The sequence below is a fragment of the Cyprinus carpio genome, chromosome B18, assembly GCF_018340385.1.
Source record: "Cyprinus carpio isolate SPL01 chromosome B18, ASM1834038v1, whole genome shotgun sequence".
Taxonomy (NCBI): Eukaryota; Metazoa; Chordata; class Actinopteri; order Cypriniformes; family Cyprinidae; genus Cyprinus; species Cyprinus carpio.
The window spans coordinates 17,270,151-17,285,797 of record NC_056614.1 but is presented as its reverse complement, the minus strand read 5'-3'; the positions used below and the strand labels follow the sequence as shown (position 1 = coordinate 17,285,797).

At 37.3% G+C, this 15,647-nt stretch overlaps 2 long non-coding RNA genes across 2 annotated transcripts; one reads left to right on the top strand and one right to left on the bottom strand.

Moving 5' to 3' along the window:
- Positions 1-232: 232 nt before the first annotated feature.
- On the bottom strand, positions 233-939 carry LOC122140437. The gene is made up of 2 exons (XR_006157109.1): positions 742-939; positions 233-307 (listed from the first exon to the last, which is right to left on the bottom strand). It is a non-coding gene; the product is annotated as an uncharacterized LOC122140437 (long non-coding RNA).
- A 6,794-nt stretch (positions 940-7,733) lies between these two features.
- On the top strand, positions 7,734-15,181 carry LOC122140382. Its single transcript, XR_006157029.1, has 4 exons — positions 7,734-7,863; positions 9,304-9,367; positions 13,845-13,923; positions 15,034-15,181. It is a non-coding gene; the product is annotated as an uncharacterized LOC122140382 (long non-coding RNA).
- Positions 15,182-15,647: the final 466 nt, after the last annotated feature.

Below are 15,647 nucleotides of genomic sequence, written 5' to 3'. Positions count from 1 at the left end.
AAAATACTCGGATCCTTGAGTGAAAAGAGTTTCGATGCTTAGCAAAAAAATGGGTCCAAAAAGTAAAACAACAGGTTTACACAATATTTCCTACCAGTGTGATGAACAACTTCCAGATTCTATGAAATGGGATGGCTCGCCAGTTTCTGCAACCGTGTGTCTCTCTCTCTCTCTCGATGGACAGCAGAAACAATTCTCCCAAACGTCAACAAAACTCCAGATCCAGAATCAGCATTGCTCTCAGGAACATCAATAAACAAAGAAGAGAGAGAGAAAAGAAAAGAAACCAACAAAAAAAAAACCCAACCTTGCAAAACAAGGCAGAAAATTACAATTAATATCAGAGCTCTCAATATCAAAAGCATATTTCAGTAACACACTGAAAAAATGTACAATTGCACTCACAATATACACATCTCTTTTTTCTTTAAACACATTTCTCATTAAAATACAACAAACTGATTTGCTCAACTTACTCAACCCATATAAATCAATGCGTTAGCCATTAGCTAAGACCGCATGGTTAGCATAACTCCCTGTGCTTAGCATCACACTTTCAGCACATATTATTGACATAAAATAACCATTTGACCACAAATCAACATATATACACATATATTTTTCTTCTAAAACATTGAACAGAAATAAAGCATAATTTAGACGTTTGTTTTGTAGTGAAACACTACACTAACTAATTTATATAAAGGAACTTGTAACAATCCCGGATGGAAAAATAAAAACCAAGAAAAATAGTGAGTAAACAGAACAATCCCGGATGGAAAAAATAAAAATCTCTCTTTTGGTTTCTCTCGAGTGAATTAACTTTTTTCTGTTTCCTATTTTCTTCAGATCCAGTGCAATCGCGATCGTCTAATGTAAGCACCACTTTACTGCTAACGAGCGAACACTGTTCTCATATTTCAAAACACTTCTCTTACCAGATCGACTTAACTTAAAACACTTTAAATCTCTGTTCAAAATTTGCTAAATCGCCATGTCTCCGCTTCTCACCGTTCTCTCCCTTTTTCTGTTTGTTCCCCTCAATCCCACATCAACCTTTTTTTTTTTTTTGTACATCATTTTTACAAAAACCTAAATGGATACATTACTCTTAAAATGACATCTTCTATTTAAAAATGTATAATAAAGATTTAAAATAATTTTAATTAAATTTAAAAACTGCCGCACTGACGAAAGCGCTAAATTTAAAAACTGCCTCACTGACGAAAGCGCCAACAAACGAGGTTTGTCCCGGTGATGGCGCGCTCGCTGCTGTTTTTCTGTAAACAAAAAGGCGTCAGAATAAAATGCAAGGTTGTCATTATTTCAAGTCAATTAACCAATTTCGGTTTGTTTTTCAAAAAGCTATCGAATCCTTATGTGGTGCTTGACAAATGTAATCATTCTCTCAGCCGTCATTCTCGTCTTTCAGGCAAAACAGGGGTGAGTGACAGAAGAATTTTTATTCTGAGCCAGCTTCTGCTGTCAAAATAGCTCAAAACATTGTCAACATTTTGTATATTACTTTATTTTGGGATACTGTACGTGCTATATATATATATATATATATATATATATATATATATATATATAAATAGAAAATAGAAAATACAACAATGACGGCTTACTGACAAAGGTTCGTTCAGAGTTCATAGATTTCATTAGGTATTATTTAAGAGTTATCCATTGTTTTTCAGTATTGTTTTATCACTGTTTTCGTTATTCGGCTGATGCCGATTGTTGGCCGATACATTGGTACATCGCTAAATTGTATTTTGGTTTATCCAGTGTTCTTTATGCTGGGTTGTTGCCCCACTTGATATAGAGATGAACAACTTCACCTAAAGGTATAGTTCACCCAACAATGAACATAATTTATTCGCGTCTTTCCAAATCTATGTCTTTCTTTTAATCTTTCATCAAAATTACTCGTTTAATAAAAAACGCTCCGGATGATTTGCCTTGAGACCCCTCTGATCCACTTCCTGTGCGTCGTAGCTCTTTAATTACAGTCCGTTTCATCAGACCGTGTTCTTTAAAGTGAAGAGATCAGACTGCCCTCTTGTGTTCTGCCCTAGACAGTTGTTTTGATGGAAAATGGTAGGGGATTTGTGTTCTCTAGGCCGGGTAAATATTTTGCTGTGAAAATGAGTAGGTAGTAGTCATCTCTGATGTCCTAAAAACTCATATTACTGGTGTTTTGTATTAATTAGGCAGAAGAATGGACATCTGTAAAGTGGAAGACACTGTTTATGTACTTAATTAAATCTATCCCTTGGTCTTGGCACAAAAACAAAACAAACAAAAAAAAAGCTTTTCTCAGTTGTGCATTTTTTTTCCATGAAGAGGCCTGACAATAAACCCCAATACACAGACTGCACAAACACTCAGCATATGGTTTTGATTTCAGAGATTTGTTGTTAAACACTGACCTCAACACAGTCATCCATCAAGATTTTTATTTGTGCTAATACGATTTATTGTCTACACTGAGGTTTGGCTGAGTGTCATGCTTGCACAGACCTGTTTTTTTCTTCTGTTCTACGATGAACTGACTGTGGTCATTGTGGTTTCATTCAGTTTCTTGGCTTGGCTGTTCATGTTGTAACCATAGTTTATCAAAGCTCATGACACTAAGAAGAGCTTTTTGGCACTGCGTTAAAGTTTTATTCCACTGAAGTCTGAAGATTTTGCACAGGAAAGAAACATAATACCCTATTAATTTTAAAGGAACCCTGACCCTCCCCAAATACAACCTACACCCCCACCATCCTCATCAATTTGTTCACTTGAGACCCACTTCCCTCCCTAGCTAGTATTGTGTCTCATATTTAATAGAGGAGCGAACCACAACATTGGTTTCATGTTTAGTTCTTTGTGGTCTAAGCTGTTCTCAGTAATTACGGTGAATACTTTTCAATGTGCCTGGAAATTTTCCTTTAATCAGATTTCCAAAGCACTAACCAGAACCAGATGCCCACTTGGTTTGTCTCATATTACTGTGTGCTTAGAGATCACAGCGTGGTGATCGCTTTTAACAGTCCGCTAACAAACGCTGACTGACGGCCCCACCTCTTCCCCTGAGGGGGCGTGACCTCTGTAAGTAATGCTGCTTTTACTTTTGCTCCTGCACTGGTCAGATCCATTTGAAAAACAAGACGTGTTCAACCCTTGAAAACAGAACCCTACTAAAGCTAATACAGTTTCACCCATTTGATGGTGTTTACCTTACATTATTAGCATTCTTGTTGGTCTAACTGTAATATCAAAGGTGAGGAGTTCAAATTTGCTTGGGTTTGGTGCTGGCTTCACCTCCTTTTCCTTGCTCTTTTTTTTTCTGGCTGTTTGACCAGCACTTTCCCTGCTCTACACCTGTTGCAGAATCCTAGAAACTCATTCTCATTCTAAAGTGAAATTACTGAACCTACACATAGGAGCCTGATAAAAATGATCTTTTTAGAAGATTTCAAATGGCACTTAGAGGATTTTGCGTCTGAGCTCTTCATATAAAACGTATTTTTGTAAAACTTATATATAAATAACTAAATATATATTTTATATGTAGTATATTTATACTATATATACTGTTTATATATAGTATATGTAGTATAAATAAATATTTAGTTATTTATATAAAACATATTAAGTATTTTTTACATCATTTTACATGTATTTATTCATCATAGTAGTATCTGATGTTAATTTAAATGTTTTAGTTGATTTATTAAAATCTGATTGAAAATGTATTACAGTAATTTGTAAATGAAAACCTAATGGGGATCAACACTGAGAATACTGGAAATTACAAAAAAATAAATATAAAGTAATAAAGTAAATCCGTAGTAATACGTAGTAAATTATTTTATCTCCATATATATATTTATATATATATGAAGTGTATGTATACACACACACACACACACACACACACACACACACACATAAATAAAATATTTATAACGTATAAATCGTATCATTGATATATCATGTAGTATTTGTAAATGACATTGTAAATTATACAGAAATATATATATATTAATTTCTGTATAATACATGCAAAATGTATTCATAGAAAATAAATTCTACATTTATTTTCATTTTTTACATTTATTTGGCATTTCATGACAAATAAGAACTTAGTTCACCATTTTTAATGTACTGTAGGGATTTTTTTATTATGACCCTTTTTATATGATGTCCAGGAAAGCAGCATCAGAGAAAACCATTTTACTCTTTAAACTGTCTGTATTGGGGATCGTGTCTCACAGTGGTATCACATCTCTTGGTAAGATTCTTCAGTCATGGTGTCATTATGTCTGTCTCTGATCATGCCAGTCGTGTTAAAATTAGTCCTGCTGTGGCCATTCAAGTGCTTCTTAGAGCATTGTGTCATCTGAGTTGAGGGTTGCGTCACTGTTTTTCCCCCTCATTAAGCTACGGTTAACCACAAATGGATCAAGGCCCTGTTCCCATTCTCTCCGCTTCTGTCCCTGCCCAGCACAAATGACACATGCCTGGAGGAGAAGACATCCCACATTCACACGTCTCACAGGGCGCTGACATTCCCTATCTGTTACAGCACCGCTGTAATGGGAGAAGAGAGTTAGAGCGCTCTTCACCCCAAACCCTCACATTAGTGTGTGAAACACTGGAACGACGCAACCACAGGGCATATGGGATGTATTTATAGCAACGCTGGCTTATATACTCTGCTGACAGAAATGTTGACGATATATTCCAGTCCTGATTATGTGAGATGACTTTGTTTTTATCCCATCAGGCTGTTGTCAGGTTCTGCTGTAATACTTTTACAGCGGGGTTTCTGTATCAGACTCTCCCCCACATCTCTCTCATAACATAAACCACATAATGAGGCAATCATCTGTCAAATCCTCAGAGATCTTGTTAGAAACTGTCAAGAGCAAGAGATCTTTTTTTTACAGTCTTGGATGAGAAAATGCCTGCTAAATGCCTAGAGTTTTCTTGCTTTTAATGAATTTATATTAGCTTTGAAACCATCTATATATGCTAGTGTTTGCCAAAAGCTGACAATATTTTTTTTTTGTAGATTTAAACTTTGTAAGTCTTTCTCTTTTAGGACATTTTTGTTGACATATCTTGGACTTAAGGATATATTCATTTGTCCAGTAATAAAACACTCTAGAATAAGTTCTTTTACCTTTCTCCAATAACAAGTGAAAAATTATAGTTCACAATTGTGAAAAATTAACAACTATTAGCTATTTTTGGAATAAAAAAAGCTAATTTTTTTACAATATGAAAACAACTTTTTCTTGTCAAGTGCTCAGTTATTGTTGAACACTGACATTTCATAAAAAAATCTTTTACACTCCAAATAACAATTAAATTGTCTTTACAAGTTAAACTCCTGGAAAAGAATAACATGTTAGATGACCTCATAGAAAAGGTCTCAAGTCAGTGTTTGCTCTCAATTTAGTCAGGGTGGTAATTTAACTCTAACCAACATGATGTATTTTGCTGTCGCCTCATAGAACCAACTTAACAAAACACACGCATGGGCATTACTACATTATTCAGGAAGTTGTAATTTTATCCATTTTTCTGTGACATGGGGTGGTGACCTAGTGGTTGGACTAAGGCTCCACAGACAGAGGTTCAATTCCCAGAGGTGCCTTAGAAATTGGAGAGTGAGTGAGATCACAGTCCTGTCTTGTTATCATTGTGCTGTTCCATCACATTTTTATGCTGCCGATGATGTAATTTTGTAATGAAGAAAATTAGAAAAATGCAACATTTCTAACATGCATGCATTTTTGGATCTTAGTGTATATAAATACTGTAAATGAGTATGTGTGTGGGTGTGTGGTTCATTGGTGTGTTTATATGTGCATGACTGATTATTTGTTTTGGAAAATACTTTTGCCGCAGAAAGGGGCTGTGGTCTCCACCATCAATTACAACTTAAAAGATCAAACCACTCTCCTCCGGAGGGAGAAATCTGCAAAATATAAACAGGCTGTTAAATGGAAAACTACATCTGTGTTCATTTGTTTCAGCCAGAGATGGCCACATTTGGTAATCCTTACTGAAAATGATTTCGAATGGCTTTCGAGAGTGAAAAAAGACCGTTTAACCTGTCATCTGTTTCCTAGAGGGGGGCTGCAGTGTAAGAATGTTGAGATGTGGACGTCCAGAGATTCCACATATACTCACTGGCTCCTACCCATCTTGCATCACATTCTCTTTCTTAAAGGACTGTAGACATGTTTTGAGAGGCATCTGTGGTTTTAATGGAAGCCATGCTCTTTAGAAATTTATAAACACTGTTTTTGAGATTGAAAGGGCTGCTCTGCGTCTTGTGGAGCAACATTGTCTTCACTACTTATATTGTTTTAGAGACTGGAAACTACTAGCCCTTTGAAGGCATTAATATGTGAGATGGATTTGGATGTCACTCAAGTAGCAATAGATCAAGGTTAGGGCAATTACGAGATACATGTCAGTCTACGCCTGAGACGTCAGAGTTGTTGAGCAGTCTATGCTGTGCTTTGGAGATTCATAGTTTGCATGGCATAGCACTTCAAAGTAAACCCTAACAGAACACTTTTTATCACATGCTGATGTGTAACACTGAACGGATGACATTGATAATGGCATAAAAGAACTGGCTGAATGAATCATCATCAGGATGTTTTAATGAAGACTGGGACTAAAAATAAGCCAGCTCACCTCTTTAGGAGAATGAAGAATTGGGCCTTTTGAAGTACATAGGGGTGTGTAAAAGCTCTGTATGGGCGGTTCTGAGTGTTTGAAGAGGAAAAATATGCTTGACAGTGCTCTCTCTCTCTCTCTCTGTCTTTTGCTCCTCATTAGTCTGCATACAGGGTAAAGACAGCCTCTAATGTCACCTTTACAAGCGGTCTCGTCTGCCCCTTTCATCTCGGATCCTCTACAAGTTTTCATCACTCTGATCCTCCTGTGATCCTGAAACTTTGATTGAGCCTTTGTGCTACAAATTTGTCAGTGAATTGAAATGCAGATTCCCTGATGAGTGACTTTAGGGGTGGAAAAAGAAATTTGCTTGAGAAGGTGATTATCCACCTGTAAAACACAAGGAAAAATTGCCGTAAAAACAGGTTGCTTGTGAATTCATGTAGCAGGCTATGCTGTGTGTGATTGCATGTTCAGGTGAGAATGAATTTGCTTTGTTCCATAAACGGATATAAAAGACTCTGAGAGAAGAGAAGATGAAATTTGTAAAGTTTAAAAAATAATGACTACTAAGGGGATCTTAGATCTGTTGCCTGACCTTGTTAACAATATTTTTTTTTTAAAAAATATTTTGTTAAGGTGAGTTGAAGAGCTTAAATCCAGCATTTAATTTTGGTAACACTTAAAAATTATGTCATTAACATTAGTTATTGCATTAGGTATCATCCACTAGCAATACACACCTAATTTATTAATTTAGATTAACACCTTTATAATTACACTAATATATACTATAAGATTTTCATTATCCTTATTAATGTCTAATTTATACAACTTGTTAATGTTAAATGTATTGGTATATGGAAAAATTAATCATTATGATTTTAAAAATAATAACAATTATGTGCTCAATATATAAATATTCCAGCACTAGCTTTCCCTATATGAGCCATCTAGCTTAGACAATAATGTTGATTTTTTTTTTTATCTGCTGTACTTCTTTTCCCCAGGAGAGAGCAGACTTGTATTACAGTGGGACATGTTTCTATCATTAAGACAGTTTCTATCAGCCCAGCAGATGGCAGCCTCATAAGCTACTACAGCACTTGTGTTGCTGCTTTAAACAAAGGCTGATGAATTGTTGGTGCTCTAAAGGAGGATTGAATTAAGGTAAGTGTGTCAGTGTAACATCAGTCATTGGCTACATGGTAAATGAGAGATAATTAAACAAATCATTTATTTAAACAGTAAAAGTGTTCAGGCTGATAACATTGAGAAATGTTTCCAAACATGTTATACATATGCATATCATTACTACCTGGATATTGCATAAAGTAATGTATAATTGCCCTAAATAGATCATTGGTTATGGCCTGATTGTTGTTGCTCATGTACCGTTGAGTTTGCCGTGCGTGTGGGGATAGCTGAGGTGTAGTGGAGAGTGGAGACAGAGTCAGTACTGTGATCCCCCTGTAAACCACAGACCTCAGCACTGTCGGTTTGCACATTGACAGGCTCCACTCCCTGTGGGTTTGGCTGGAGGTGGCCTGGAATTGACCCACAGCCTGTGGGCGCTCAGGGGAGGCAGGGTTAGTACTTTGGCTAAGTGTAATGTGGATAACAGTGTGTGAGTTAGCTAAGCTGACGTTTCTTTCCCACAGATTTCCACCGAGGTCACAGCTGGGATCTACTGAATATTTTTTAAGCGTAACAACAAATGAATAAGTATGTGGTTTGGGAGGAAGGGCAAACATCTGCAAGACTCTCTCCAAATACACTAAAGAGCATTGAATTAAACATGTTTTTAGACTTATATATATAAATATATATATATATATATATATATATATATATATATGTATATGTATGTGTGTGTGTGTGTGTGTATATGTACCTCAACATCGGTTTCTCAGAGTTTTACAGATAGTGGATGTCTTTAAAAGCTGTTGCTGTAGAGTTGAAGTAGGGTAAGGATTTATCGAACAGTTTAGCTCTGGACGGGAGGTATGTTAGCAGGAGAGCAGTAATCCAGAATGTGCCCTCCCCTGCGGATCACCAGAGGAAGCACGTTGGAAAATCACTGATGTCTTTACAAATATTTACTCTTGCCCTGCAACATCTGCTGAATTTATTGTTGTAAAATCCCCCCACCGTTAAGCGCTGGATTGGAGTGTCCAGATGTTCCTAATAACGGCTGCTAGCTTAGCCATGCTGGAGAAATAGAGGTGCCCTTGAGCAAGAATGAACTATTGTTGGGCTCAACCCATCCCTGCCCAGCTGGATTAGTGGGAGCACAAGCAGTGGAAGGGCCATTTATTAAAATGCGATCTGTTGTGGTCAGGCTTAAGGTGGGCATGGAAGATCACTGGTATGTCGCTGCTTTTGTCTGGGAGCACTTCTGCCCTCTGCACCACAGCGCTTATGTGTGATCTGAATGAAACCGCTGGTATTTGGGTTGAGGGCATTAATGATTTATTCTGCATCTGTTAGCCAAGAACGTTTTGAATGATAATAAGTCCCCCCAAGATGTTTAATCATCTGATACCTTTGGACTGGAACACTGAGTCTGCCTGCCTGCCTGCAAAGTTTGTTTTATCTGTCTCTCCTCAGCTCGCTGGATAGATAGGCCTCTTTGGGCTTCTGCTGATCGTCGGCCTGCTATGGGACTTCTTTGGTGAGCACAAAGCCATTAGTTCCGCTCTATGTACAGGGGGTACAGAAAGTTTTTGGACACTTGATTCATACTTAAAAATCTATTAATTTCATTGCATATATAACAAATGAAGCTAATTCACTTTTTTTGAACCTTTACCAACAGTAAATGTTAAAATACAGAAAAAGATTTGCAAGAGTAACCGAATAATGAATATCAGCACACACACACACACACACACACACACACACACACACACACACACACACACACAGGCACACAGGCACACTTTATATATATATATTTAATTGTTTCTATCTATCTATAGGCTCATAAAAGTTATTTTATTTAAAATATAATATATTAATATAAGAAATATAATAATTTTTTTTTTGTATTTTTACTTTTAACTGACAATTATATTTCACTTCTAAAACGTAAAGTTTATCTTTAAATCTTCAAAATCCTAATAGTTTGATAACACTGTTAAATTCCAGTTTTTGCAAATCTGAAAGTGAATATTGATTTTGTGTGTGTGTGTGTGTGTGTGTGTGTGTGTGTATGACGCAGTGCCTTTGCCTGTATCATTTACAACTGATTTGAGCTTTCAGGGTTTTATTTTTTATTTATTTGGACAAAATTGTATAGAAAAATAGCATAGTGAAGAATTTATAATATTGGCCATTGATCAGCTCTCAGCATGAAAATAAATGTTTACAGCATCTCTATAACTGCATAAATTGCTAACTATCTTCACATGTGTGCACCCATATGTTTAGGTATTTGCGTATGCATTCTTGCGAGCACATATGACAGGCGTTTTCCTTGCAACTTGAAACAGGCTTGTCAAGGGGAATCTAGCACCCGTTAGTGAGAGGAGAAGGATGGAATGGGGGGTGCAGTAAATTATTTGTGCTGGCAGATGTTCACAGACCCAAATATGCATGAGTTTGTGGACCTGGCAGCTCTCGCCTCTTGCCAAACTTGCTTCTTTTTCATGATGCATGCGGGAGCAGTTGTTATTCTGGCGGTGTTACAGAGTGCATTAATCTGAACTATCATCACCTCCGACCACTTTTGGTGGAAATTATTTCACCCCTTTATTAAGGGAACTCCAGTGAAACATTACCAGTGGCGGTAAGGTCAGCATTCTTGGCGGTTCTGTCATCAGGCTTCTGTGCTTTTACACTGGCCTTTCTGTGCAGCGTAATGTAAACCTTGGATGGAAAGTACAGACTGTGAGAGGGAGGAAAGCAGGGACAGCCACCTCTAATACGCAGCGCTTCTGGCGTTTCAATCACCATCCCTCTCGTATTTGTTTCAAAAACCCACGCAGTGATTTGATTCCATTTTAAAGGAACACTCGTGCCAATGGCATATTGCTGTAAAGTGCCAATATATGTGGTTTTGGATGCAGTTCAGAATGACTCAAGCTACTGTTGTGGTGCCTTATTAAAGCGACTCTTTCTCTCTCTCTTTCTGTTTAGCCAAACCATTTGAGCTGATGATTTCACAATTCATTTGAAAGCGATCTCTCCCAGGCCAGCCCAGCGTGCAAATCCAGTACACTGGTTCTTACCACAGAGTGGTTATGGGAATATTCTCTCACTGAGTGGTTGGTCAGTTTGACCATTATTGTTCAGAACACATGCTTCTCATCACAGCTCAGAGAGGCAGATGGAAAAACTCTTCGTATGAAAGAAATAATCAGCAGTTTATTCAACTATCCCTTTGAAGAGACAGTAAGAAGCCCTCTCAAATACAGATGCGCAGTTTACATCTATACTTAGTGTCTGTCGACGGTATGTTTTGGCAGCTCTGCCGGACGGGCTGTCGTGCTGTGTAAATTGCATAAGTATTCATCATGTGATGCCCATTGTGACCTTTGGTCTCTCTTCCTGTTGCGAACTAAAGCCATTTAGCCTGTCAGGGCCTCAACCTTTTTGTAAATGTCACTTTGAGAGATGTGTGAAAGCCATAACAATAGCCATCGTGTAATCAAGTTATCAGCAATGCCCAGAAAAAAATTGCAATTATCATAATAACATATCCAGCCAGTCACTTACTGTCATGCTTGTTCTGACTATGCACGGGGGGAACGGGAGGGGAGTCTTTTCTAAAGGAGGGCTTTGGCAGTCTGCCACAGAGTGTGCGCTTTTCCCTCGAGGCCTCTTACTCACCAGTCAGAGAAAATGAGAATTACACATATTAAAGAGGGTAAACGGCAGTAATCACCGCACTGGGAGGAGGCAAGAGGATTCACGGGCCTGCTGAACGTGTAGTGCAGGAAGGGAAGGGCTGCTCTGTTCACACACACACCCTTTTGGAGAAACGAGTGGTGCTTTGCCCCATATGCTCTCAAGAATGTGTTCCATAAACTCCATCCACTTGTAGGCCAGTGAGTGTTACGACTTGTTGTTTTAGGTGTTCTTGGTGTCAGCCCAAAGGTTTTGTTTCCAGTCATTGATCTTAGATGAAAAGAGCACTGGTTAATGTACTGTACATGCTGCTATGTTTTCTATCACTTCGAAGGATTTGCATATGTGAAAATACTGCTAGTACTTCTGTTGGTACATCAGCATGTGAAGCATGTATTAGATTTAACTCAGCTATAGAGTGCTGTCAGTCAGTTAAAATTGTGATTAATCTCCTAATTATTATCAGTTAACTCGGCTGATTAACACCTTCAGTTTCAAGGAAACTAAATAATATGTGTAGTTTGTGTGAATGACACTTACAATGAAACAACTAAATGTGCAATTATTTAATAGTAAAAACAACATTTTCTCCCATGATTTATAGATATAATTGTATACGTTTAAAGCTAGATTTGCTGCTGGTCAGCAGTCCGTCATAATCTTTTATTGGTAATATTTTACTTGTTAAGGTTTGATGACAACTTATTAAAGAGTGTAAATGACATCCATTCTGGGTTTGATTTTTTGCATAAAATTACAATAAATGAATAACAATAAGTTAAATAAATAATCCATTAATTTAAAAGTAAAAATGTACCCATGGTTGGCTTTTTTCCAATGGTTCCAAATAGTGTTGTTAATCACACAGAACGGAATTAAATAAATGTTTTAAAATGGCATTAAACACCCTGAATTCATTGCATTCGTTAACTTTGACAGCCATAGTAGTTCCATTAGTATTGTTATAAGGGCTGTTACCACAATATATCTGTTTCCAGTGTTGCGTTTGATCTCTGTATCCTGTGTGGTGGTTCTGCATGGCTTGCATCACGGCAGGGCTGGTGAGAATTCAGTCCAAGCGTGAAATCATCTGGCTTTCACCAAGCCCTTTTAGAGCTATGATGTTTCCTCCGGTGCAGTCCTGAAAACATTGACCCCCAGGCTGCTCTGCTTTCCTTGGCAGTGACTGCGGGGCCTTTACAAGGAACAGCCTGTTTATTTGTTTGGTCCATAGAGTTCACTCAGCGTGGGTTGTGTTTGCCAGGTCACTAGAGCCCAGCTGAGTGGCGGAGAGAGCCGGGGAATGGCCTGGACTGCTGTGGAGGAAAAGGGGAACAGCTGCATGGCTAATACCGCAGTATAACCCTTTAATTTATTGCTCATCCCCATGTGTGTGTTCCCCATTTCTCTCCATAAGGAAGATGCTAGTGGCTAACGGCGGACCACCCTAACCTCGCTGGATCGAAGTCTTCACCACGAGCCTCAGATAAGAGGCCTGGAGCGGATCCAGGTGCATTAGAGCTGGGTTGAGCTTCTGACACGAAACAGCCCTCAGGGGGAACCGCAGGCATCCATAAATATTTAGGCACCAAAGAGGTTTATGGAGTTTGTTGTAAAAGGATTTATGATGGGCCCCGAGTCCATCCAACAACTTGGAGTGGGGGCTTTTTCGGGACTTTGACTTAATGCACTGCCGAGCCGTGCTCTTCACGGAAACATCAGTCGTGGCTCAGGAGAGGTCCGATCCAAACAAGCACTTTACACACACCAAGAACGCAAACAACACATTGGATCCAGCTAGCTTTTCACAAAACAGGTGTGAGTTTATAAAAGGCTCTTTACCTGCTGCATGAACAGTGCATTCTGGTATGCAGAAGAGATCAACAGATGTTTCGGCCCTTATTAGGACAACACAGGAATCGCCTGCTGCTTATAAGCATTGTGGGGGTTTTATTGCATGTAAATTATGGCATATGCCCATTTTTGGATGTAAGAACAAAAAGTTTTTTTTTTTTACAAGCTGTAAAAACAAAAATTATTGGAGTATTCCATGTAATGTAATGTTTAAGTAAGTGTTACTTGCTGTTTATAAGTAATTATTTATTACTACTTATTTGTAAATACTAGCAATTTCTGAGTGAAAATAGTTTGAAACGCTGCACCATTTTTTTCTATATTTTGCACAAAATGTTGCTACCATATTGCATACAGACCAATATTAGTATTTTTTTAATCATTATTTATTGTTTATTGTATTATTTGTATATTGTTTATATACTTAATATTTTTGTCTTTGCCAGAGAAGGATGATCATTTTGAGTGCAAGTGTGAGGTCGTCTCTTCAGTGAATTACATTGCTTTGATATTAAATCATCAGAGGTAAGATAAGGTTTGTGCTATGTATTTTTCAAGTGAAATGTTTCTTTTTGCATTTATATAATGTTACATATTCTCACCTACAAATATGTTCATCTCAATGAATTTAATGAAATTATTTTGAAATCTTTAGAGTTTCCATGTTGCTTTCTTCCAGTGAGTCAGTCTGGCTCTGGTGCCAGTAAAATATTTTCTGGTCCAAATAATTTCCCTTTAAACTATTTACTATCTTGCCTAATCTGGTTCAGTGGTTCATGGTGCCAATGAAAACACAGAAAGAATAAGTGAAATTGAGTGAATAAAACAGATGCTCCTACTGATATGGGGGCAGTTCTTGATGTTGAGTTACTGCATTTACAATGGCATCTCATATTGTAGATGTTTAAGATGATGACATTCTAGGAAAAGCACATTCTGAAATTGAAGGATTCTCATTGCGAAACATGACTAAAAGAAAATACAGTATGAAATCCGTGATTTCTATTTTACAGTTCCAGGACCATTATGGCTGGAGGCATATCAGGACTATGTATTTTATGAATGCAGGCTTCAGGCCCATGTTGTTTTATTAACCAAAAGGCCCACCTAAATGTACACATTGACTATTATCACTCTGTGACAATTGAAAGCGAAAGTCATTTTTAGATGAAGCTAACCCTTCAGACAATTGCCACTCCAATATCCTGCAATGTAACTTAGGCTGGCTTCTGTTTTCTTTGTCAGTTATCAGACAGCGGTATAATAAAAGACAGACTTGGGCTAGTCTTTTATATCAGGAAATATGAATTATTGAGCTGTCTGAAGATCAGGCTTAAGATTACAAGGGAACATATCTCCAGCAGACATCATATAATGAAAGAGATTTATCATTTTAATATGTGCATGCAGCTGATGTAAACAGGGCCTGTGTTAGCAAAGACCTCAGGAAGGGTCCTTATTGGTGAGGGGTCTGGAGCGAGCAGCAATATCCCACCTGTGCTACCTCTGTTTTCATTAGACCCAGGCTCGTCTTGAACTATATCATGGAAATGTCAATCACACCCCTTTTCTATTTTATTTTCTTTCTGCAGATATTCTGATGATTTAAACCTCACACTTTCATTTAAATTGCAGGAGGATTGAGCACTTAGGTTTACCTGCTACATACCTCTCCCAACCCTCCAGATGTGTAAGTTTTCATGTTTATTCATGAAATTATTTATACATGTATTTTACAATCTTAGTAAATCAGTGTCACATGACATAATCTGGTTCATGCATTTCACCCAATATATTTTATTACTTTAAAAATACTATTTAATAAAGCTGCCTGTGCTATGCCACTATTTCCATTCTGTCTGTCTTGCTCGCTGTATTGTGGATTTAAAGGTGAAATGTGTAATTTTGCACCGATATAGATAATCTGATAATTAGTTAATGGCCAATAAATGGTTGGTGGTAAAATTCTATGCTGTAATAAATAAATAAAAATAAAAATTAAAAAAAACAAAATTATAAATCACAACATAAAAAAGAAAAAATTCAGAAAAAAGGTAAAAAAAATCTGTCACTGGGGCGGTACCTTTTCAAAAGGTACACCTTTTTACCTGGTACCTTAAAGGTACATATTAGTGCCCAAAGTGTACATTTTGTATACAAAAGTGTACCTTTTCAAAAGGTAATTTTCTATAAGTCTACGGTATGGGAAATGGACATTTATTTTTGAGATTTATCAGTTTCATTAAATT